Genomic DNA, 26,580 nt, shown 5'->3' on the forward strand with positions numbered 1-26,580 from the left:
GAGTTCAGACCATGTAGATTGTATTCCTTGGAATAATAGGTGGGGAGAGTCAGGTCTATATCTACTCCTAGAAGGCAACCAAAGACTTTCTAAGGTAACAGGCGGGGAGGATTTCAGATCTCTTTGAGAGGGGGCATCCACATTCCTGGGGGGGGGGGGGGGGGGGGCAGGTCCATCCACTTTTGCAGTTGAACTGCTTTGCAGAGCTTTCTAACATCAGGAAGACCACACCCACCCTCTTTTGGATGCCTAGTAAGTATACCATGTGTCAGGCGCGTTTTTTATTTATTTATTTCCAGACGTACCTGGAGAACAGTGACTTGATATGTTTGAAGAAGGATTGAGGGAGTGCAATTGGTAGCATTCTTAGGATGTATCTGATTTTGGGTAGTATGTAGCAGTTGAGTACGTTTTTCCTACCTAACCAGGTAATCAATGTTGAATCATATTCCTCTAACAGTGAGCTTATATCCCGTAGTAAAAAAATGTAGTTGGTGCTATATATCCCAGATATGCTGGTAGGAATGTGAACTCCCAGATACTTCAATGAGTATTTCTCCCAAAGGAAAGGTATGGTTCTAGATGTCTTAGTTTCAAGGGTCTTAGGCAGTGAAATGTTCAATAGCTCAGATTTCTGTACGTTTACTTTGTAATTAGAGAGCGTACCGAAATGTGTGAACAGTGCGAGGAGACTCGGTAAGCTATTAATCGGATCATTATGAAGGAATAGTAAGTTGTCTGCAAAGGCCAGAAATTTGAGTTTAGCCCCTAGTCGGACCACTCCTCCCACCTCTTTCATCTGGCAAACTTTTTGTAGAAGTGTTTCCAACACTAGAATAAAAAGCGTGAGTGACAAGGGGCAACACTGTCGGGTACCGTTTCCTATACGGAATGTTGGGGAGACCACTTTGTTTACCAATAGTGCTGCTGAAGGGCTAGAATATAGGGAGACCATGGCTTCAACAAATTTTGGAGGTATTTGGAATTTCAGCAGGGTTTCTCTCATGAAGGACCAATCAACTCTATCAAATGCCTTCTTGGCATCAACGCCAGGAAGGATTAGAGGTGAGCCACGTTGTGAGGCTCCCTGCATACTCAAAAGCAGTTTCCAGGTGTTAATGCGCCCTTCTCTGCCTGGGAAAAATCCTGCTTGGTCACTACCGACTAAGTGAGAGAGGTACTTTTTCAGGCGCAGGGACAATACTTTAGCCCAGACCTTAAAGTCCAGGTTCAGTAAGGAAATAGGTCTGTATCTACTGCACTCTAGCGAGTCCTTACCTTCCTTCAATAACAAGGTGATGTGTGCCTCCTGAGTCTGAGAGGGTAACCGTTCACCAAGGAAGGCCGCGGTACACCACTCAGAGAGTCGTGGAGTTAGAATAGAACTAAATTTCTTGTAATATGTGAGGGGTAGTCCGTCGGGACCTGGGCTCTTTCCTGGTGGGAAGGAGGACAAAACTTTCACTATTCCATCGTTTGTCACAGGTCGGGCTAGGTCCTTAGAGCTTACAGTTTTTCCCTAAGAGCTTTTAGTTCTGTTTGTACCTCTATTGCCTTGGTACGCTTATGTGTTTTTTCCAATCGCAAAATATCTAAGAGCAGTTGGTTAACCAGCCTTTGTCTCTTTCTTTAATTTGGAACCCCAAGAGATCAGCAAGCCTCTTATATATGATTTGTGAGCCTCCCATATTATTGGTAGCGAGGGACCGGATCCAGAGTTAATTTGGAAGTATGTCTTGATATGTGACTCCATATCCTCCCTAACCTTTGGGTTGTCTAGGAGACTCTCATTAAGCCTCCATCTAATCTGAGTGGGAGAAGGGGGGGGGGGGAGAGAGAGAGAGAGAGAAAGACAGGAGCATGGTCAGAGATGGTAAAAGCATCAATACCTGCAGCTGTGACATTCGGTAGAATGGAAGACTGTATCTTCAGGTAATCCAGCCATTGGTAGGAGTTATGTACTGCAGAGAAGGGAGAATCCTTATCCGATGGGTGGAGGGAGCGCCAGGCATCTAATTGGGACAGATCGGAAAATTTTGAATTCAACTTAGCAATGGCCTTCTGAGCAATATTACATTTTCCACTAGAAGAGTCCAGTATGGGGTTTAAAGTAACATTGAAATCACCCTCTAATATAATTGTACCTTTAGCATACAGAGACAGTCTGTCTATAGTGTTCAGCAACCAAGAGACTTTTCCCTGATTGGGAGAGTATACATTTTCCAGTGTGTAGGTGTGGTTATGTGATCGTATCTTCAGGAAGATGTACCTACCCTCTGCGTCACTCAGGTTGTCTAGTATTTCTAATGGCAAGAATTTGTGTATCGCTATGGAGACTCCCCTCGAGGCGGAAGCCGGATTACAGGAGTGGAACCACCTGTCATATCGACGTGTGGGCAACCTAGTAACCTTTCCTTCTCTAAAATGCATTTCTTGTAACAAAAGCAGCTTGTCCTTCCTCTTACCAATGAGCTCTAAGATGTGGTTTCTTTTGTTAGGGGTATTAAAGCCTCTTACATTGTACGAAAACTGTGATGTCAGACATGAGGAATTAAGGAGGTATGGCAGGGGTAGGAAAGTGAAAGGAAAGGGGGAGAGGAAATTAGGGAATGGGGGACTAGGTGGTGGGGAACAGGGAAGGGGGAAAACAAGAACTAAAACAAATTGTAAATTTATGAGGTCAATAAAGTAGCACACCAGTGGCGTGCACAGAGATCGAGTACAGTGATAACTAGTAATTAGGTAGTCACTGTATAAGGTGTTCTGGAGTAGGAGTATCAGTCAGCAGACAACCAACTGATATCCCAGCCTGTGAACACGGGCCCAACACCTAGCTTGATGGGCAAATTAGAGTAACATGAGTACTAAATAACAATCCTAGAGAACAGGTAAATATAACACTATGAAATCCTCCCCCCCTCCTGCCGGGCGGGGTGCTAATAAACAAAAACAGTGAGGTCTCACTAACTTTTACAGTATACAGGATCAAAAGGCATGGAGGAAAAGCTCTCCAGACCTAGCAGAGTCTCAATCCCAAAGTTGTTGGACCTTGTGAGCATGGAAGTGTGTGGATGTAGGAGAGGAGTAGTTTTAAAGAGAGGAACGTGGAGGGTTAACAGTGAGTGGAAGAAAGAAAGATAGAGATGGAGAGCAGAACAGGGAGGGTGTATGTAGGAATGGTTAGCTGAGAAGAGCTGCAGGTGGTGTAGGGGACATATATGAGGGTACAGCGAGTGGGAGATATGAACCCAGCTGTGTCTCCACAGAAAAAATGCTCCAGAGGCTGTACGTAAAGGTTAGGGGATGAGGGGAAGAGAGAGGTTTGAGAAGACAGTGCAGGAGGGTAAGGAGAGAGAGAAAGGGTTGGAAGTGCAAGGGGAAAGGTGTTGGGAGGTCACGATGGCAATCTAAACATTCCTATACAACTTCAACATGGTGGGAGATTGAATACCAATGTCCCGGCACTTTGTGCAGCATCACAATAGCAAAAGCAAAGTCCCACAGAACAGTCGCTGCAGTCTCGTCAGTAGCCCGTTCTGCGGCTAGTGTGTTCACATGCAGCACAGCATTGGGATCAAAGAGAGAGATAACAGGATGATGAATGGATAAAGGTTGAAAGACCTAGCATTGCAGGAGGGGGAGGATAAGTGAAGTTGGATAGGAGTTGAGCAAGGAAAAAAGAGAAGGAGCAAGAAGGAAGTAAGTGGGTCAGATGAGAGCAGAAGAATACTTCCGTGGAGGATGCCCATCTGCTGTGTCTAGGAGCTGCACAACAGGAATCATTTCGGTCCCTATCGGGGCAAGATGCAGACCGTACAGTCAGTCAGCGATCAAACAGTCCCCCTGGCGCAGGCTCAGCAACCCCGGTCACACAGGTAAGATCAGGTGCCATCTCGTTGTGGGGGTGGGAGTTCCTTCTTCGGCGTTTTCTTCCACTTGTTGGACCTCTGCTTGGAGTATTGTTTCCATTTCACCTATCTGGGAAGAACCGGCATTGGAGGGAGGTCAAAGACAGGAAGCCACGTAGGTATGTCCATCGGTGTGACATCCAGCATAGTCCAGATGGCCGGTAAGTCCTCCAGGGTCCTGACAGTAAGCCTTTTCCCATTCATGTTGATAGAAAGCCCGAAAGGAAAGAGCCATGCATATATGACGTTTCTGTCCCACAGCAGCTCCAGCAGGGGCTTCAGGAGTCTCCTCTTGGCCATCGTAGCAGGCCAGATGTCTTGATAGACGGTAATTTCATCTTCCCCTAGGACCAGTGGCCAATGGTCCCTGGCTGCCTTAAGAACTGCTGCAGTGTCTACATACGAGAGCAGCCTGCAAATTACATCCCTCGGGGGCTCTAGAGGACGGGGCTTAGGGCGCAATGCTCTATGAACTCTTTCGATCGTTACGGCAGCAGCCCGTTCAGGTCCCAGCAAGGCAGTGAATAGTTCTATTGCCGCATCTGTCAGGGTGTCGGGAGCCCAAGCCTCATGTTTGCCTTTAAATCTTATATTTTTCTTGCAGCTTCTATTCTCCTGGTCTTCTATGAGCGCTAGTGCCGAGTTTACATGCAACACTAACCTGCTCTGCCTGGCTACCAAGTCTTCCGAGAGAGTCGTCAAGCCCGCGCATGTAGCTTCCAGGGCCTTGGTGCGTTACCCTATGGCGTGGACTTCAGTTTTAATCTCGGTCAGGTCCGCTATCACTGGCTTTAGTGCATCAGTAAGTGCCTTCCTCATAAAGGATTTTACAAAGTATTGTGTGATCCCCGCAGTTGCTTGTCCTTCCTCCTCACCACCAGAGTCCTCCGCATCTTCATAAGCACTCTGCTGTGAGGACGCCGGCGCCATCTTGGACGGCCTCGCATTCGTTTTCTTTTTTAGGAATTTGGCCAAGTCAGCTTGATTTCTTCCCGGGCCAGGGGATTCAGAGTGTTCCTCTACCGATTTTACCCATTTTTGCAGCTAGTGAGAAGGTAGTTGTAGGTGTTAGGAGCGTGCAAGGACCGAGAGCTGCAGGCTCACGCGTCCATTCAGTCCACGGCTAGGCTCCGCCCCCCATGTTCATTCTTTTTGCAGAGTCTGTAATCTCAATTTCCATAGCAGATGTATCTGCGTGCATGGTGCAGCAGAATCCCATTGAAAATAATGGAAGGCTGCTGCAATGGAATTTCTGAGCTGAATTTTTCTGCTGGATTCCATTTGGAAATTACACCATGTGAATAGGCCCTTACTGGACTTTTGAGGTATAGAGACCATAAAATTTGGGGAGGGGGGATAATGAGCTGCATATAAAGGGGCAGAGGGAACAGTAAATGGAGTAGTAGAGAAGGGAAGCAGCACTCCTGCGGTAAAGGTGAACGGGTGCCTGACTGCTGTTGATCTGGGTCAGAGATCCAAAATGAAGTAGTCAAGTAGAAGCAGTGGCACTCCAAGCTGGTGAAATAAAGGGATGTCTTTATTTACTCCAAAGTGAGCTACGTTTCGGCAGCCTCCCGCTGCCTTTGTCAAGCAACAAAATGGTGGAGAAGGAGGGTACTTATAGGTCACGAAGGACTCCCCTCATAATTAGAGTTGACATGTAAACAAATCCATGTGGTATGCAATAACAGCGATCAAAATCAAATAACAGTGCATTATACATGTGTACGTGGTGTGTGTAGAGAAGACGCACAGATAGTACATAGAACAAATGATGTGACAATGAAATGCTGTGGCAGTTCTACAATCTAGATGCACAAGTGGGCGAGGCAGCATGTCGTGAAGGCAAAGACCAAGGCATTTCCAGCATGTACGGGAGCTTCATGCGGCGTGCGGAAGTGACGAATGTCAACAAACACCATGTGGGCTGTTCTGTGCACTGGATCCTGGAGACCGGAGCGTCCTGTGCGGCGCATGCGCACACTATGAAGGAGCGAGGAAAGCGCCATCTTGGAAGTGGTATGTGTGGGCTCCGGTGTTTCACTGCAATCTCCTGGTGGGTGATTTCTGCACAAAGTAAAAACCTGAGTGTCGCGGGAACCGCAGCTCTCTAGTTGTCCTGTGGGGCAACTCCGGTGGCCACCATAGGCAATCAGCGCAGAGTGCCTGTGTGCCACCCGTCACTGGAGAAGTGACAGCACCTGGTTGGAGTCACAAATGGGTGGGCTGTCCAAGGAGGGGGTGGTCTCAGGTCCAAGTGCTGGTGGTGTGTTGTGTGTGGACAAGGTGCCTGGTCTGCCTGGAGGGTTGACATGGGTGAGTGAGGGGCCTCGAGTCCACTTCTGCAAAGAGAAAGAAAGAAAAGTTAAGGTGAATAAAAGAAGTTTATATACAATAAAATAAAATAAAATGAAATGCTATAAGGACCAAACCTATACTGAGAGGGAGGACAAAAGGAGATGAACAGAGCTAATTATGCATTGCAAATATCGTGAGTAACAGTGAATTCAACGTTAAGCCCTGCAGGTTTCAGTGGATACAGCTCGTAGATCCACCAGAGCTCTCTACGTTTAAGTTTGGCGGATCTGTTACCCCCACGTTTAGGAAGGGGTACATGGTCTAACAGGGTAAATTTCAGGTCTTTTTCAAGATGTTTGTGTTCAGTAAAGTGTTTGGCACTGGTAAGTCAAGTTTCCCCTTTCTGATGGTGTATCTGTGTTGGGTGATTCTTACTTTTGCTTCCAACGAGGTTTCCCCCACATACAGAAGACGGCAAGGGCATTGTAAGACGTAGACGACATAGGGGGTGGTGCAGGTTAGATATTGTTTTATGTCATATGTTTTGCCTGTGGTTGGGTGTGTAAATTCGTTGCCTTTTACCATGTATGAACAGTTGACACAGGTTCTGCATGGGAAGGAGCCTGGGTTAGCACCCCTGAAGTAGCTTTGTGTGTTCTTAGAAAGGGCAATGTCTGCTTTGACAAGTTTGTCCTGCAGATTGGGTGGACGTCTATAGGCCATAATAGGGGGATTGTGTAGTTCTGGGATGTTGTCTGTACCGTTACGCAGGACATGCCAATGTTTCCTGAGAATGTTGGAAACTTTCTGTGACATTCCCGAGTAAGTAGAGACAAAGGCTAGTCGTTGTTGTGGTTGTTTATTGTTGGTCCTGAGAAGGCTCTCTCTAGTCATGGATTTGACTTTGTCTTTGCTTTCTAGCACTAATTGTTTAGGGTACCCTCTGTCGAGAAAGTTGTTGACCATAGAGTCAAGGGCTGAGTCAACCCGAGAGTCGGAGCTGACAATTCTCCTGGCTCTAATCATCTGGATTATTGGTAGGGAGCGGACCATGCTCCGGGGGTGATGACTATCAAAGCGTAGCATGGAATTGCTGTCGGTAGGTTTGGTGAAAATGTCAGAGTCAAGATGGTTTTGAACTATGGTGATTTGTGTGTCGAGGAAGTGGATGGTGGATTTGGATGATGTGACGGTGAATTCAAGTCCTGGAAAGATTTGGTTGAGGAACAAGTGGAAGTCAATGAGTTGAGTCTGTGCCGGTCCATACGAGAAAGACGTCATCTATGTATCTCCACCACTTCAAAACATGTTCGAAGTGGGGAGATACATAGACCGCCTCCTCTTCCAGGTGTGTGACAAAGAGGTTCGCATATGTGGGCGCCATGTTGGTACCCATTGCGGTGCCAACGAGTTGGACATAGAAGGTATCATTGAATGTAAAATAGTTTTTTGTGAGAACCAGTTGTAGTAGTGAGATGATGAGATCGAGTTGGTCAGGTGAAAAATCGGATTGGATGCGTGTTTTGACTGCCTGAACACCTCCATCATGTGGGATGGAGGTGTACAGGCTGCTGACATCGAATGTGACAAGTGTGGAGTTATCCGGAATGAATAGGTCATGGATTTTGTTGAGAACGAGCATTGTAGACATAGGGTCTAAGCACTTTGTCTAAAAAAATGGAAATGTGACTGGTTAGTGATTCGCGGCTGGAGACAATCGGTCTGCCAGGTGGATTTTGTAGTGTCTTGTGAATTTTAGGAAGAAGGTAGAGTACTGGGGTGATGGGGTGTTGTACAATGAGAAAATGAAAAAGCGCTCTGTCGATGAGGCCATTGTTGTATGCAGGTGTGATGATGTTTTGAATATCACGGCTGTATTCCCACTTGGGATCTGTGGAAAGTTGTCTGTATGTGGTACCGTCATTTAATTGTCTGGTAACTTCCCTGAGATATTGTGAGCGATCCATGACCACAACCGCACCTCCCTTGTCCCTTGAACAGTAAATGGAGGCACAATAAGTGTGAGATAGCAAGCAGTATATTTGAGGTATGGGTTATGGGAAAAGTGTTTGGGGGGGTCTTTTGGACTCATTTGGAGTCTGACACAGCAGCGTCACCTGTCCTAACCTGCTGGTATTGTCTGTGAGTGCGGGTGATGCTGATTACAATGGTGATTACCTTATCTTCTTAACTGCTTTTGAGCCAAAGCCAGAAGTGTATTCAAAAGGACTAGAACACATAAAGGAAGGACTTACACTTCTCCTCCCTCATTGATCCACTTCTCACTTTGGCTCAAAAACTGCGGTGGCAGTTTTCCAAAAACTGTTAGAAAATAATCTAGTGGAAACTTAGCCTTATGGAAGGATTTGCAGCTTTTTCTGCGTTTTGAATCCTTTTCTAGTTTTGCTTAAAAATAATGATTAAAATACTGTTTAAACCCAGTCATAAAGGTAAAAATGCACAGCCAGTTAAAAACTGTAAAGGCAGTTGCAATATTCTGATATGTGGCCTGTACCGCTGCTTACCAGTAGCATTCTATGAGTGCAGTTCCCCTGTCATGCTGTAGGCTACGAACGCATGCACAAGCCTCCTCTTAAAGAGCTCAGGACCACCTGCCAGCGCCTATATGAGAATACACCTCTCTTCCTGTGGTGCCTGAGCAATATTGTGCATCTACACAGCAAATATATCTGTCTGTTCTTGTGATCCTAATATTCTGACCCTGCTTCTGCCTGATTTCTTGTACCTGCTTGATTCTCCAGTGTATGACCTGGATTGTCGACCATGTTGTGTTTGCAACACGTGGCTGCATTTGAGCTTCTTGGCTCTGCAGTTCCACAGACTTTGCACTGCTATATCACTATTTCAGCTCTGCTAGTCTGTATTCTGCTGTGCTACACTAATGTCCTGGCACCAGGACATAATAGCCTTCTTGGCCAGCTGCCAGCTAACCAGGACCACACATGAGGTAGCGACCTGGTATCTCACCTGCAGCAAAAGTCCAACTTTTGCATCCTGGAGTAGGATGAAGGCAAAACCAAGAGAAATACTTAGATTTCACTTCAATGTTTGGTCCAAAGCCGAACGGTAGGTGGTACAGTGGGTCCACAGTGTTGGGCATTACATAAAGGTTTTCTTGTGGTATGGATAAAGATTAACTATAGGAAGCTCTAAAACAGAGCACACACTTCATTATGTAAAAGTGTTGTTATTGATGTGATTATCTTGAATAATGTGTTTTAGAGGAACCTTATTGGAATTGCTTAACTATTTCTATTAAGACCCAAGTTGATTGCCAATGGATTGTTTGTTTCTCCAGCAATAAAGCTTTTATGATCCAAATAATAGTAGAAGGACAATTGATTTATTATCCCAGTTACTTGAGTTTATTAATTAGATCACACATTTTTCCTTACCAGTCAATACACTAGTTGGTTGAATTATACAGTTTCTCAGAAGTGAAGTACTACTTACATCAATATTTTGTGCTCCCTTTTAAAGCTTTTATATCTATAATGACTTTGTCAATAACAAAACACATTTATGTAACAATTACAGATACATTGGTGGGTTCAGACTAGAATTGTCTTCTTCATATGATCTTAACCACTTAATAACGCAGGGTGTACAGGTATGCCCTGGAGTCCTGGTACTTAAGGACTCATGGAGTACCTGCATGTCCTGAGTCCCGTTACAGGGGTTTAAATCGTTCTCATGAGTGGTGAACACTTTAAACCCAGTGGGCTCCCGACTGCTATCAGCAGCCAGGACCCAGGGTTAATGCGAGGGGGCCAATGCCCGGCATTAACCCTTTAGATAGACGCTGCAAGAAAAGTTAATCATAGCGTCTAAAATGAAAGTGAAAGAATCCCGGCAGCTCAGCGGAGCTGATCTGGACTATCGCAACGAAATCGCAATGTCACGATCAGCTGAGAGGGTTGCAAGAGGGCACTTACCTGGCTCCTTGCTGTCCGATCGGGGCTTTATTGCTCCAAGCCTGCCATGCAGGCTGGAGCAGAAGAGCACCAATAACACAGATCATTGCTATGCTATGGCATAGCATTGGTCAGTATATGCAATCAGAAGATTGAATGGTATAGCCCCCTAAGGGGGCTAAAAGAAAAATAGTAAAAAGTGTAAAAAAAAATATTATGAATGTGAATAAGCCCCTCCCCTAATACAAGTTTGAATCACCCCCCATTGCCCATTTTTTAAATAAAATAATGTAATAAAACATAATAATTATCATATGTGGTACCGCCGTGTGTGTAAATGTCCAAACTATTAAAATATAAGGGTAGCTAAACTGCAGGGTCGATGGCGTACATGTAACAAAATACCAAATTCCAAAATTGTGCATTTTTGGTCACTTCATATACCATAAAAATATTAACAAAAAGCGATAAAGTCCCATTAAAACAAAAATGGCACCAATAAAAACTGCGTACCCCGGCACAAAAAATGAACCCTCATACATCCCTGTATGCGGAAAAATAAAAAAGTTAGAGTAAAAATAGTAAAAATACTAATTTTTGTGCATGTAGTTATAATTTTTTAAAGTAGTAAAATAAAATAAAACCTACATAAATTGGGCATCCTTGTAACCAAATGGACCTACAGAATAAATACAAGGTGCTTAGAAACGGAAGATCTAAAATGCAAAATGGCATTTATTTATTTTATTCCACCCCACAAGTTTTTTTTGTTTTGTTGCAGATTATGTTATAAAATAAGTGAATTCATTACAAAGTACAAGTGTTGCCGCAAAAAAACAATCCCTTTATGGGTATGTAGGTGCAAAATTGAACTTGTTATGATTTTAAGAAGGGGAGGAAGGAAAAGCGAAAAATGAAATTACGATAAAAATATGCCCTTAAGAGGTTAAAGACTAGTTTAATTTAGCTGGATGCAAAAACAGGATGTAAAAATGAATGGTGCAATATGTTATTGCTAAGTTATGTGCTTGTCATGAACTTGTCATGTGCATTATGAGAGGGGCAATCATATAGGGTTGTCTAGGTTATTTCCAGGGGTCAAGTCTTGGGGAAAAAAAAAGGTGTGGGAACTCACCCAAGATTTCCACTCAAGCGCTGGTCCTGCTCATGGGAACGGTGTTCATGTTGTGGAAAAAGTGCAGGAACTCTGTTCCCATGCGTTCCTGCAGGACTTGAGCCCTGGTGAATCTCATTGCACTTCACAATGATCAGGTCATACTTGCATGATATATCCAGTTTAGCAGTGGTCTGTATGGATGAACGAAGAGTCATTTCTTGGAATTTCATTTATTTAAGGAATTTTTTTAGTGAAGAAATCATTGAGACACTCATAAAAAGTTAGAACTACTGTAAAATTTTTGTCATGGTAACATACTGTAAAGGAGTTGTCTCATGAAGAAAAATTTTAGAACTGTTGTCAGACTAGTTATTAGCTAATGTTGTGAGCACAAAGTATTATGATTACTCCAATTAAAGGAGTCAAGTCCACCAGAGCGTGAGCCCATTGTAAAAAATGACTCATAAAAAAAGGCCTTAGTGGATAACCTGACTACCAAGATTTTTATAGCCATGAACCTCAAAATGGACCTATCACCATGAAAACAATGGTGTACTTTTTTTTTTTTTTTTTTTTATCTCCATGGTCTGTTCCTAAGTCAAACAATCTAAATGATTTCCCAGCATGTTGAGAGCCCAATGAAACTAAGTAGTAGGTACAGAGGCAGTGAATAAGTTGACATTGGCTGGACTTTAATAAAAATATGTGTATGTATGTATATATATATATATATATATATATATATATATATATATATATATATATATATATATATATATATATATAATATAATCCTGGAATTGCAGTCCCTACTCACTCTAGTTCCATCTAAGCAGGATCTTTCATCTCTACCAACTGACCTGAAGTTGGCGTGGCACCAGGACCTACAAGTGGTGCAAATGGAGGTGGACACCCTGCATACCTCTGTACAAGTGCTTCTGCATTGCAGTCCAGAAAACAGTTGACTTCTTGTGTTCTGATTAGGATGCCCTGGTCCATCAACATAATCTCCTGCACTCCCAGTTTGACGACCTTGAGAACCGGAATCGCCGGAATAACCTCTGTGTGTGCGGCCTCTCCGAAACGGTCTGCCCACAGGACCTCATCCCAGTCCTCGCTAAGCTTTTCACAGCCCGCACCCCTATCAAAATTACATCGACATAGCACCAGGCCCAACCATCCCTGCCTCTGTATCCTGTTGTGTTCTGTGGAGACTGGCTGATGGACTTTACTTCCTACTGCTGGGACTGTTGAGTATACTTATCTCATGTGCCCCTCTCTCCTGTAATTTTGTTTTTGTGCCCCACCTTACTCCTCATTTTCCCTGTTATTTACTGTAGTTTACTTTAGTGGTCATACGGATTTCTTAAGCCTGTTGTTCCTTTATTGCCTCCTGCATTACATGGCTTACATTTTTTGTATTTCCTATCCATGTTCCTACGCCCCACATAGGTTGTTGGTAGCGTTCCCTGTTACTAGTTTCTTATGCGCCTTGTTTCAGTGTACTTTTGTTCTCTGTTCTTTTTCTTCTTCTCTTCTTCCACTTCTGTCTTTCTCTGTACCATTTTCTCAGTTATTTGAGGAGTTATGCCATCTCACCCTTTTCCCAGTGATGTTTTGCTCTCAATTTTGTGGCTTCTTTTTTGTAATGACATCACTTAAGATCTCTTCCCTGAATGTGCAGGGCTTGAACATCCCTGGGAAACTTGCAAAATTGTTGTATGGCTTCCAGAAACAGAGGTCTCATATTGTTTGCCCTCAGGAGACGCATCTCCGCCAGGACAAGCTGTCTGGATTCTCTAACTGGTATAACTTGACATGGTTCCACAGTAGCTATCCCTCCCAAATGGTTAAAGGGGTGGCGATCTTTTTTTTATCTTTAGCTGTGCAAATACTTGATTCTTCTATTGACAACGACACCCAATATGTGTTTGTGAAATGCTCTATCCAGGGCCGTGAATACAATGTGGCCTGTATCTACGCCCCAAACCATGGGCAATGGTCTTTTCTAGAGAGGACACTGGAGGACCTTAATGCTTTCCTGCAGGGTATGCTGATAGTTTGTGGTGACCTTAATGCTGCCCTTAATCCCCTCCTGAATATCTTCCCGGGCTCTAGTGCACTCTCCTTCACAGCGTTGAATGATATTCAGAGGTCCCTGCATTTACATCAGTTGTGTGCTGCCTGACCCCTGCTTCATCCCACTGATCGTGACTATACCTTTTTCTTGCATGCGAGGGCAGTGTACTCCAGACTCGACTATATCCTTATTTCCCACCACCTTCTCCCCTCTCTCCTGTCCAGAACCATTGAGCTGATGATTCATTCGTAGTGATGAGCGACAGTGCCCATATTCGTCCTATATTCGTGAATTTTGGGTATTCTTTATATTTGCATATTCGCATTTGTGAATATTCACATATTCGTGTATTCGAGGAAGAAAACAGTGAGGGGGTGGGCGACTTTATTAATGGTTGCTAGGGATGTTGTTGTTAACCTCTGACAAGTGTATTTGCATCATTCTAATTGGCCCACAAGTGAAAAGAAGGAATATGCAAATATTCACATATGTGAAAATGCGCATATGCGAATATTCGCATATGTGAATATGCGGAAAAAAGTGAATATTCATAATTTGCAATATATAGCAAATATATTTGCAATATTCGCAAATTTGCGATATTTGCGATAAAAATTTGAAATGCAAATATTCGCGCCCAACACTATTCATTCGAACCATTTAAATAAGACACTTCTGCTGGATCCCCTCTATCTGACTGATCTTAAAACTGCAATTACTACCTTCCCATCCACGCATGCCTCTGACTCCACGCTGCCACTGACCCAGTGGGAGCCGCTTAAATGTGTCCTGCGGGGGATTCTGATCCAACATGGAGCCAGACGCAAGAGGTAGGCCTCTCATAAACTCTGTGTCCTTATGAACAAATTACACTTCCTCGAAATGCAACATAGGCTGAGGATGACCTCCGGGACCTCCTCAGAGTGCGGAAGGAGATTCAAGTCCTTATTGACAAAAAATATAATAGATTTCACCAGCTATGCTATGCCTCCCTTTATGAATGGGGTAATAAAGCCGGTAGGATGTTAGCCTTGAGAGATAAAAGGGACGCTCTCTTTGTTCCATCGATCAATGACCACTTGGAACATCTCACTGCTAATATCCTTAACGCCTTGCACTCGTATTATTCGGGCTTCTATGATCTTGCAAGCTATCCTTCCCTACTTACAACATATAGTTCTGCCCTCCTTATCGGCCTCCACTCTTGAGGACTTAGAACGGCCGTTTACAGTGGAGGAATTGGACTTAGCTATCTCCTCCTCTCCCTCAGGTAAATCCCCGGGACTCGATGACTATACTGACTGATTTTATTAAACACTCCAAGCCGACCTGTCACCTTTGCTTCTGGCCGCTTTTAATGCCATCTCCCCCACTTCTCGATTCCCTGACTCCTTTCTGGCTTCTTTCATTATGGTGATCCCTAAGGAAGGCAAGGACCCCAACCAAAGCTATCATCCCATTTCCCTCCTTAATGTGGATGCCAAGCTTTACACAAAACTGATTGCGATGCACCTCGCCTCCATCCTGGAGTCCCTGATCCACCTAGACCAAGTGGGTTTTGTCCCTTCTTGGGAGGCCCATAATAATACTTTGCAAACATTCTCACTTATTCACTATGCCCAGGTGACTTAGCTCCCTTGTATGGTCTTGTCACTTGACGCCGAAAAGGCTTTTGACTGTATGGGCTGGGACTTCATGAGGGGTATGCAGGAGCATTTGGGCCTTGGCCCTCTGGCCCTTCATCATATCCTTGCTCTGTACCCTAACCCTTCCGCTAGGATCCTGATAAATGGTTCCCTCTTAGCTTCCTTACCCATCCACAATGGCACTCGGCAGGGTTGCCCCCTCTCCCACTTGCTCTTTGTCTTGGTTATCGAGCACCTGCTGCAGGCTATTCGCCTTAATGATGGCATCCGGGGCATAGTAGTACGAGGTCTTCACTTTAAGTGTTCCGCCTTTACGGATGATCTCCTTCTCTATATCTCCTCCCCTGAATCCTCTCTTCCTGCAATTCTGTCTGTGATTGCAGATTTTAGTGCATTGAGTTACTATAAAATTAATTTCTCTAAAAGTGTTGTGATGAATGTTTCCCTTGACTCTGCCCTGGCCCAAAGGCTTCACGGGCTCTTTCCCTTCTCATGGCATCCCTCCTCCTTCCGCTACCTGGGGGCCCTTATTCCCAGAGACCTTACCCGCATTGTTGACCTGAATCTCACCCTGTTACTGGCCCGGTTTAAGGGGGACCTTACTAAATGGGATTGAAAGAATTTTTTGTGGATAAGCTGTATTTATATCCTGAAAATGAGTTTGCTTCCCCGCCTGCCATATCTGTTTCAGACATTGCCAGTGATGGTATCTGAGCCTTTTTGCATCCCCTGAACGCACTCTTTACTAAGTTCGTGTGGTCTGACTGCCAACCCAAGCTCTCTAGGGACACTCTGGCTCAGCCTAAAACAGATGGGGGTCTAGCCTTTCCTGACCCGTACACCTACTACCTGGCTTCCCTTGCTGCCCGTATCCTCGATGGATTTCATTCAACCCACGCTAAATTGTGGGTTTGTCTGGAGTCCTGAGCTGTCCTCTTTCCCTCTCATCTCCCTTCTGTGGATCCGTCTTTCTTACTGGACGGTGGGTTCCAAGAACCCTCTCCCATTCGTCTCTAGGGTCCTGCTCTACACCTGCCTTCATCAACTCAACACAGAATTACTTCAATCCTTGGGCCCCTTGACCCCCCCTGATGGGAAATCCAGACTTTGCTCTTGGGGCATCTCTGGGAGGCTTCCCCCCTACTCATAGTTCAGGTCCTCCAGTCCTCCTCTCTGAAGACTTTATCGGACATTCTAAGATCTGTCATGCTCTCTTCATTGCATATGTTTCAATACCTTCAACTGTGCCATTTCTATGACACTGCTGGTCTCGGGTGAACTGCATAGAAAGGTTTCCGCATTTGAAAAGCTTTGTCTGAGTACTGATAAGCCAACCCATATGATATCTCTGCTGTACTCTATGCTTCGTAATCGTGACTCACAGGCTCTGTTGTCTTATCAGCAGGGTTGGGTTAGGGAACTCGCCTACACCCCCAGCACTGAGGAATGGGAGACTTCATTCTTGTTTTGTCATAAAGCTTCTAGAGCAGTAGCTTTTCAGGAAACTAATTATAATTTGCTCCCTAGGTGGTACTGGGTCCCGGCCCTGCTCCGTCATTTCTACCCCTCAGTTCCGGATATTTGCTGGAGGTATGGCCAAGGTAGGGAGACACTCACTCGTGTGTGGCCATCCTGCCTCTTGTTAGCTGCCTATTTGTCCTCTGTCTGGGCATTAATTGCTGATATCACTGGTGCCCAACATGCTGACACCCCGCAGACCCTTCTCCTCTCTATATTGATGGGCTCTCCTGAGTCCCTGAAGAAGGGCCTCACTGGCATGCTGCTGGCAGCGGCTAGAAGAATGATACCGAGACGTTGGAAATCTACCTCTCCCCTTATTACCACTGACTGGCTCCATGAAGTCCTATATGTACAGGGTCTAGAGGAATGCCTAGTTGACCTCCATGCCTCCTCGGAGCAGTATATTTGGCACTGGCATGTCTGGATGGACTTTTCCGCCTCTCCCTGTTTTTTGCAGTTTGGCCTTTCTTCTACCACATCTCTTCCTCTGTGATCTCCCTTTTACTCCTTGGCCTCTGTTCTCCTATGCACCAGACTCCTTACCCCCCCCCCCCCCCACCACCTTTCTATTCCTTTCCCTTGACGCTTTCTTTTCTTTACTGGTCTTCCCTATCTTGACTTATCTTAAGCTTTGTTTCTGTTTTTTCTTCTTATGTTTTTATAGTATTTACTGGATACTAGCTCTCTTAATGGGAGCCTGTTGCTTGACATTTTTGTACTGCGTTCTTTATGAGTCTCCTGTTTGGCTCCAATTTACTTATTGTTCTGCCTGTTGCACAATAAACTTTTTCTTTGACTATAAAAAAACAAAACAAAAAAAAAAACTATTCCAGATGCTCAGTGGTGCTGATCGGGACCACCATGGTGAAACAACGCTGAGATGAGATCAGCTGAGAGGAAGGCGGGAGGGCCGTTACCTACCTCCTCGCCATCCAATAGGTTTTCCAAGGCTTTAGTCAGCCATAGCAAGCTGGTGAAATAGAGCACCAATAACACTGATCAATGCTATGCTATGCTAAAGATGTCGGCACTCCGGTGCTCCACGCAGACATTAGTCACTCCCATCACCCATAGCAGTGTACATTTTGTTTTACAACAACTTCACTGGTGCCGAGCCCTTTGTCTATCTCTCCAGTATATGTGTCACAAGAAGAAAGTCAAGATGGCACTATTGCTTAATAGGGGCGAGTACAGGTGAGTCTCAGGAGACCGGCTAGTACTGGGGAACTTAGTCCTAATGCTGAGTCTGGCGGTGCTGGAGAAGCACATGCCGCCTGTGATTAAACAGTGCGCTTATCCTGGCGCTCGGTATCCATCGTTGGTACAAGGCGGGCATAAGATAATGCTTCTTCTTTGGAGATGCAGTACATTATACTGTCCATAAGTTATCTGCCTTGAGAGTGGTGTCAATCAAGTTATGGCACCTACTGCATCAGAGACAATCTAAAAACACCAGAGACGATTTTTATGACTGTTGATTGTATCCCATTAGTTCCTTGAGAAACCCCACAAGTTGGGGGGAAACGCGTCGGAACGGATACCAAATTGTAACATTTATCTTATCACTTTTCTCACGTGGTGTGGGGAGAGGTCCTAGATAATGAGTAGCACCATTGTATATATATGAGAATGTATCTAATTGTACCACTGATATATCCGTAGTGATCGATGGTTGTGGTACATTGTCTCTCTCATAGGGTGCTGCCCATTTAACAATAGGACCTGTGTCTTTTTTTTTGACATATTTTTTCACCTATAGGTCACTAATTATAGTTTATTATTTTTTGATTTAGTCATTCTTATTTTAAAGCATATCATTAAAGTATATATGTTTTAGAAAAAGGTTATTTTCAGTTGCTGTGATACATAGAGAGGAACCTTTAATTTGACAGTTTTTTGTTGCTGTGAAATGGCGGTGCTGGAGAACCACAAAAGACTAAATCAACAGTAAGCCAGCAAAGACACTAACGATAATCTGCATTCACCATTTAGGAATCAGTTACATGGAATCAGTAACAGACCCGGTCTGAACTTGTTTGCCGTTATTTTCGCGCTGTGTGTGCTTCTTCCGGAAGAAATGCACACATCGCGAAACCGCAGACAGTCTCCTCACTTCTGAGTGCTCTGCAAAGAAGTTCAGACTGGGTCTGCTACTGATTCCATGTAGGAACTGGAAGCCTGGAGTTTAACGGTGAGTGCGGACTACCGTACATTTCTTTGCTTGTTTGCTTTATCTCTCCAGCATATGTGATTGGTTGCTGGGGACAACTCCACCACTCTTCCTCTACACAGTTATTGTGCTACTAGAATCTATTTTTTCTTTACAACCACATATTGGGGGGAGATTTATCAAAACCTGTGCAGAGAAAAAGTTAACTAGTTGCCCATAACAACCAATCAGATCACTTCTTTTATCTTTCAGAGGCATTTTAAAAAATAAAAGAAGCCATCTTGTCAACTTTTCCTCTACACAGGTTTTGATACATTTTCTCAGTTGTCTATGAAAGTAAAGCTTTTCCAGAAAAACATTTCTACATTTTAGACAAATCAGGTTATGGAGTAACGATAAAGAAATCTACCTTCCTGCTGCCAATCCCTTGTCAGTGCCATTCCAGCTATTTTAGTATCCGCTGTCAGTGCTACCTATTCTCTTTCCAGACATTTAGGAAATGCCTGCTCAGCCAATCCCTGGCTGAAGCGAGTCACCACTGTGACCAATGATTGGTCAATAGATCTCAAGTATGGGAAGCAGGCAATTATATTTTTCTTTATTTTTCTCTTTACCCTAAATATTTCACCAGAATACCCCTTTATTAGTTTTAAAATTTTTGAAGCAAAAATGACTTCCAAGCGTAAAACAGTTACATGTCAAAAGTTTTGATTGGTTACGGTCTGAGTGTTCAGGCATGACCAATTTCTAGAATGAGCAGGGAGAAGTCCACTCCAAGCCCATTCTCTCCCTGCTCTGTGTCACATGACCAAGATGGTCTCATAATACAAGTCTATGGGACTGTCTCTCTTACATAGAAACAGAGCAATTGTCCTACGGACATGTCAAACCTTTTTAAAAACTCAAATACCTTTTCAAATATTATTACTATATGAGAAGTAACCATATAATAGAGACCCTTACCGTAGGGCCTTAGAAACTCTTAAACACCCTCATCTACATTAGTGTTGAGCTCAAATATTCGAAATGCAAATCTTTACAGCGAATATCGGCACCTCGCGATTTTGCGAATATGTAGAATATAGAATATTTATATTCATAATGATGAATATTTGTTTTTTTTTATATGCGAATGTATGCATATTTATGCACTTCCAGACTAAACACTGATTCCTCCCTTCTTTTAGGTGAAAGATATAATTGCGCAAGCGCACAATGCGAATTTCATTACTATTTTCGCATTAAAAATAAGACAACGAACATAGCGAATATGCATTATTTGTCCATGTATTCGCAAAATATTGCGAATTCAAATATGTCCCCTGCATTTCATCACTATCTACATAAAAACATTTTCTGTTTTCAATCCCGAATGAGAAAAGTATGTAAAACTCTGTCCCTATTTTAATATTATTGGTATGATATTAATGCTGTATTTTATTTTGTGATTCTAATTAAATGATGTATAATAAGTAAATATTATAGTATTAAGCACTAACAACACACAGTATTTTGTCAATTCCCCCTTGTGTAAAAATATTGCATGTATAAAAAAACGCAAAGCAAATAAAGTTGGAGAGAAAATTAGGGTTAACAAACCAATTATTAATTTATACACTTTCCTTAGCTGCAAACATAATCCATGTTCCCTATGCATGCCAGCTCGCCTGAGGGTGTACAGCACCAATCTGGGAGTATGTGAAAGCATTTGAAATTAAAAGTGTTTAGGGATGTATCTGTAATAGATTTTTCTCAACAGCTCCTAGTAAACACATTTATACAGCATAGTAAATCGGAGGATGCTAGAAGCACAGCCACATACAGTCTTGAGATTTCTCATTAACAACGTAGACTCTGAAAACAGTGTGGCATCTGCTACTGTATTACTGGCAGTACCAGCACCATCTGCTGCACTTACCAAGGCCTCTCTGAACAAAAATTACAGCTAATTTTCAGTCCCTTGATTAATGATCTTGTGGAATAGAATACAAAAACATTTTTGGGCGAAACTGCTGGAAATCAAAATACACCTGTAATAATGTAAAATGAATATGTCAAAGCCACTGGGGTGAGATGCGCAGATGTTATTGATTCGTATTCATGGTAAAATAGCTTGCGCTAAATTAGTAACCTGTTAACAATGTATGGGCATCTTCTTTTCTTTTCATGTACTTCTGTGTTCAGAACATCAGAAAACCATTTTTGCATGAATTAAAAACCTTTTAAATTAAGAGATTGATAATATACTGTATCTGTTATTTCTTTAACCACTTAAGGACGCAGGGTTTTTCAGTTTTTGCACTTTCGTTTTTTCCTCCTTACCATTTAAAAATCATAACCCTTTAAATTTTCCACCTAAAAATCCATATTATGGCTTATTTTTTGCGTCATATACAAGTAAGTAAAATTGCAAGGGTGTCTACCAACCCATGTACAAAAACTCCCAAAATAACAATAACAGAATAAAGGGGGGGGGGGGGGGGGAGATGCTAATAAGACTTAACTTTTAATAACTCTCACTAAAAATAGTATTTATGTGATGCAAATAAATGAGCTGTAGCTCTATAATGCAAAGTGCACAAGCTCAACGGACACCAGGGTATACCTGCTAAAAATGCAACAAATGAGGAGCTCGCTCCCACAATATGGTCAAAAATGTCCACAAACAAGACAACAATGCCCAAACAGGGCTGACTGTGTCGTAAACCACAATTCCCTACGCGTTTCGGCACATTGTAACATGTGACCTCCTCAGGCGCTAGGAATGTGGTACATATCAACTCTTATGATAGAAAGACAGTAATGCAAATTATGAGCCACCGATTACTAAGGCTCAAAAAATTGAGTGCTTCCATATCCTGATAGCCGGAGTCCACGGTTCTATCAGGGATGTGACGCAACACGGTTCCGGCGTCCTCTATATGGATAGAAGCTCCAGGGAATGTGTTACCCGCAATGGCAGGGAGCCGAGCTGTTTGCCCGCTACTCACACATGTCTTAATAACACATGTTATTTTTTGCGTCACCAATTTTACTTTGCAGTGACATTAGTCATTTTACCCAAAAATTCACAGCGAAACAGGAAAAAAAATACCACATATTTTTATTTTTATTTACACTGTTTTATTTTTTTATGGGAAAAGGGGGGTGATTCAAACTTTTTTTTTTTGCAGTGTTATAGCTCCCATAGGGACCTATAACACTGCACACACTGATCTCTCATGCTGATCACTGGCATGTATTAACACGACTGTGATCAGTGTTATCGGCGCTTGACTGCTCCTGCCTGGATCTCAGGCACGGAGCAGTCATTCGTCGATCGGACACCGAGGAGGCAGGTAAGGGCCCTCCCAGTGTCCTGTAAGCTGTTCGGGACACCGCGATTTCACCGCAGCGGTCCCGAACAGCCCGGGTTACTTTCACTTTCATTTCAGACGCGACGGTGAGCTTTGATCGCCACGTCTGAAGGGTTAATACAGGGCATCACCGCAATCGATGATGTCCTGTATTAGCCGCGGGTCCCGGTCATTGACAGCCACCGGGACCGACCCGATATGCCGCGGGGATATCGCGGGAGCTGGCGGAGGACGTACATATACGTCCTTCGTTGTTAAGGGGTTAATAGACACAAGAAAAAATATCATAAATGGGCTGTAGCAGCTTGATCCAGACAGTAGATTTTTAAAAGGGGTATGCCGGGATATTTTTTTTATTGACTATGCTACAGGGGCTGTAAAGTTAGTGTAGTTAATAATATAGTGTCTCTACCTGTGTTTCATGGTGTTCTCGCAATTCTTCTGTGATTTTTGCCCCAATGTTTATTTTTAACAGCATACAAAATTACTGTTTTCCTTGGTTGCAGTGTGGCCTGAGACATTACATCACTAGTCTTGGGAGGTCATTTTCTAGTTTTGCTAAAGTTGGAGGCACCCTGGTCAGGAAACACTTGTCTATTACATGGAAAGGATCTCAGGTGTATTTTAATGGGTGGGGTGACTGATGTGTGGGAGGGAGAAAAGTGACCTCACACTTACATACAAGGAATCACAATAGGAAATAGAAGTTCACAAAAAGCCTCAGCATTTTGGTAATCTCACAATACAGCCATTTAGCCCGGAGACAAGCACAGATCCTTCCTAAGCATGCTTATTACTGTCTGGCAAATATGTGCTAAAATCACCTTATGATGGATAACCCATGATACACAGAGGAGTCTACAGAAAGGCTCTGTCCTCTGCTCATCCCAACTCAATCACTACATGGACGTGACAGTTCTGGAGGAGATGTTGCCATGTGTTACGTGTGTGTGTGTGTGTATATATATATATATATTTACATGTATTATGGGTCTGCATGTATGTAATGTGTATTTGTGTGTAATGTGAAAGTATGTGTATAATGTATATACATATCTGTGTAAATATCATATTTGTGTATTGTATAGCAGTACTATTGATTTGTGCGATATGGCGGTCATTTGTGAGTGGTATAGCAGTGCTATTTAATGCCAGCCCTTAAGTTGAAATATTGGGTGAGTTCCCACAATTTTTTCCCAGGATTTGACCCCTGAGTATGGCAGTATATAAATTACATTTTATGGGGAGATAAATGTAGTTTAGCCAAAGGAGGGGTCTCTATAAGGAAAGTGGAGTTAGATAACACACCTTCCTCCTACATACATTGAAAATACAAATAGCATGCTGAGAATCATAAGGTAAAGGGAACCCATGGGTAGTGGTGTCTGTTGATGTTGACATAAAGAACTAAGCAGGCAAAGTTGGCCGTGAGTAATTCTGTAGTAGGTAGAGACTTTATGGAGGTGCGAGCCTTTCATTATGGTATGATTGGAACAACACCACAAATTACTTCTGTCACGTAGATTGAGGTTAGGAAGTAATACACCAGAGGCCTCATAGTGTCATTGTAGGATTAACAAAAATTGAAAACCATTAATTAAAATTTTTACTATAGGAGGATTTTTGTTAGATTGAAAATGCCTTTTTTTTTTTTTACCTTTTAAATCCCTCTAGTGGTCTTGTATGAGAAATCATATGCATTGAATTAATCTGTTAATTCAGCAAACTGCTAGTACAACTTGCCTCTTTCAGGTTGTGATTGTAGATCTGTCATGGTAGCCACAGCATGGCTACAGACATCTAGATAGTTAAATAGTCAGCAATGAAGCTTGCTCTATGACAACTACTGATGGCAGTAACTTGCAGTAATTTGAAATTTTTCCTCTTTGCATTCCAAGATCAATTACTATGTGAGGACTTAACCCCTTAACGATGCTGGATGTATATTTACGTCCTGCGCCGGCTCCCGCGATATGAAGCGGGATCGTGCCGCGCTCCCGCATCATGTCGCGTCGGTCCCGGCACTCATCAACGGCCGGGACCGGCGGCTAATACCACACATGGCGATGTGCGGTATTAACCCTTTAGAAGCAGTGGTCAAAGCTGACCGCCGCTTCTAAAGTGAAAGTGAAAGTGACCCGGCTGCTTAGTCGGGCTGTTCGGGACCGCCGCGGTGAAATCGCGGCATCCCGAACAGCTTGCAGGACACCGGGAGGGCCCTTACCTGCCTCCTCGGTGTCCGAATGGCGAATGACTGCTTCGTGCCTGAGATCCAGGCAGGAGCAGTCAAGCGGCGATAACACTGATCACAGGCGTGTTAATACACGCCTGTGATCAGGATGAGAGATCAGTGTGTGCAGTGTTATAGGTCCCTATGGGACCTATAACACTGCAAAAAAAAGTAAAAAAAAGTGTTAATAAAGGTCATTTAACCCCTTCCCTAATAAAAGTTTGAATCACCCCCCTTTTCCCATAAAAAAAATAAACCAGTGTAAAAAAAAAAATAAATAAACATATGTGATATTGCCGTGTGCGTAAATGTCCGCAATATAAAAATATATCATTAATTAAACCGCACGGTCAATGGCGTACGCGCAAAAAAATTCCAAAGTAAAAAAAAAGCAAATTTTTGGTCACTTTTTATACCATTAAAAAATGAATAAAAAGTGATCAAAAAGTCTTATCAAAACAAATATCATACCGATAAAAACTTCAGATCATGGCGCAAAAAATGAGTACTCATACCGCCCTGTACATGGAAAAATAAAAAAGTTATAGGGGTCAGAAGATGACATTTTTAAACGTATACATTTTCCTGCATGTAGTTATGATTTTTTCCAGAAGTGCAACAAAATCAAACCTATATAAGTAGGGTATAATTTTAACCGTACGGACCTACAGAATAATGATAAGGTGTCATTTTTACCGAAATATGCACTGTGTAGAAACGGAAGCCCCCAAAAGTTACAAAATGGCGTTTTTTCTTCGATTTTGTCGCACAATGATTTTTTTTCCCGTTTCGCCGTGCATTTTTGGGTAAAATGACTAATGTCACTGCAAAGTAGAATTGGCAACGCAAAAAATAAGCCATAATATGGATTTTTAGGTGGAAAATTGAAAGGGTTATGATTTTTAAAAGGTAAGGAGGAAAAAACGAAAGTGCAAAAACTGAAAAACCCTGAGTCCTCAAGGGGTTAATAACTATGTGAGGATTTTTTTGTGCCATGATCTATAGTTTTTATTAGTACCATTTTGCAAAGATGAGATTTTTTGATTGCTTTTTATTAACTGTTCTCTGGGAAGAAGAGCTAAAAATTGTGACCACCACAGCTTCATACATACCAGTTTTATGACGCTATATCTTTCTCAGAAATGTATTAAATTGCTGCCTGTGTATAGTTAATTCAGGCAGAATTTAACACATTTCTGAGAAAGATATACTGTATAACAGGAGTAGACTGTCAAATAGGCTTAGAAGGAGGGACCCCACAGCAAATACTGACCCTAGTTCTGGAGAGCTGCATATTTTAGCTCTGTTCAGTCATTCTAAACATGCCCTTATTTAAAATATAATTTTATCATAAAAGTGGTATCTTTACACTGTATATCTGATTATAAAAAAAAAAGTTTTTGAGGGATCAGGTTATAGCTATCCACATATGTCTATGGATGGGGGAAATTAAACTGTAAAAATGGAGCTGAAGCAGAGAGACATAGATAAATGACTTCAACTTCTTGTAAGTGTTGTATCTGCCTCCATTGGTACACTTAGGGTCACACTGCTCCTAATTGTTGTACACTGTCTTCCATGCTGCTGCCTGTGTGTCTTTGTGCGTGTAAAAGAGAATGACTAGAGAACAGTTGTTCTCCATTTTTCTGTATGGTCTTTAGCATAGACTAAATATTAGCTTCCTAACTTTTCTTCCTCCTTCCTTCTCCTCTCACTTATGGGCAACTGTAACATGCTTTCTTATTCAAGCCTCCAATCTGTTTTCTCTCTGTCTATTCCATTAGTAAATTCTAAAGAAAGAGGAAAATTAAGCATCTTTCTGTAATATGAAATATTCTATCTTAACTTGTACAATCGATTTATGGAAAGTTGATTATAATCAGAATGCACTTAAAGGGGTACTCCGCTGCTCAACAGCGGACAAAATGTTCCAAATGCTTAGAGCTGGGGGTTCATGATGTCACGGCCCCGTCCCCTCGTCAGGTCACGCCCCGTCTTCTTTGTTCTGAATGCTGAGCAGTGGAGTACCCCTTTAAGTCTACATATATAGCCGGGCGTATCTGTAGAGATAGCAGTCGCGCCCTGGCCTTGGTACTCAAGGGGGCCTCAAAGCACATCTGCTGGGTGGGGCAAGAGAGGACCCAGCAGTCATGGTACATATTGGCACCAATGACAAAGTAAGAGGTAGGTGGAGTGCCTGTAAAAATTATTTCAGGGACTTAGGCTGCAAGCCTAAGGCAAGGACCTCCAAGGTAATATTTTCTGAAATATTACCTGTACCACGAGCCACACCAGAGAGGCAGAGGGAGATTAGGGAGG

This window comes from Hyla sarda, chromosome 1, assembly GCF_029499605.1.
Source record: "Hyla sarda isolate aHylSar1 chromosome 1, aHylSar1.hap1, whole genome shotgun sequence".
Lineage (NCBI taxonomy): Eukaryota > Metazoa > Chordata > Amphibia > Anura > Hylidae > Hyla > Hyla sarda.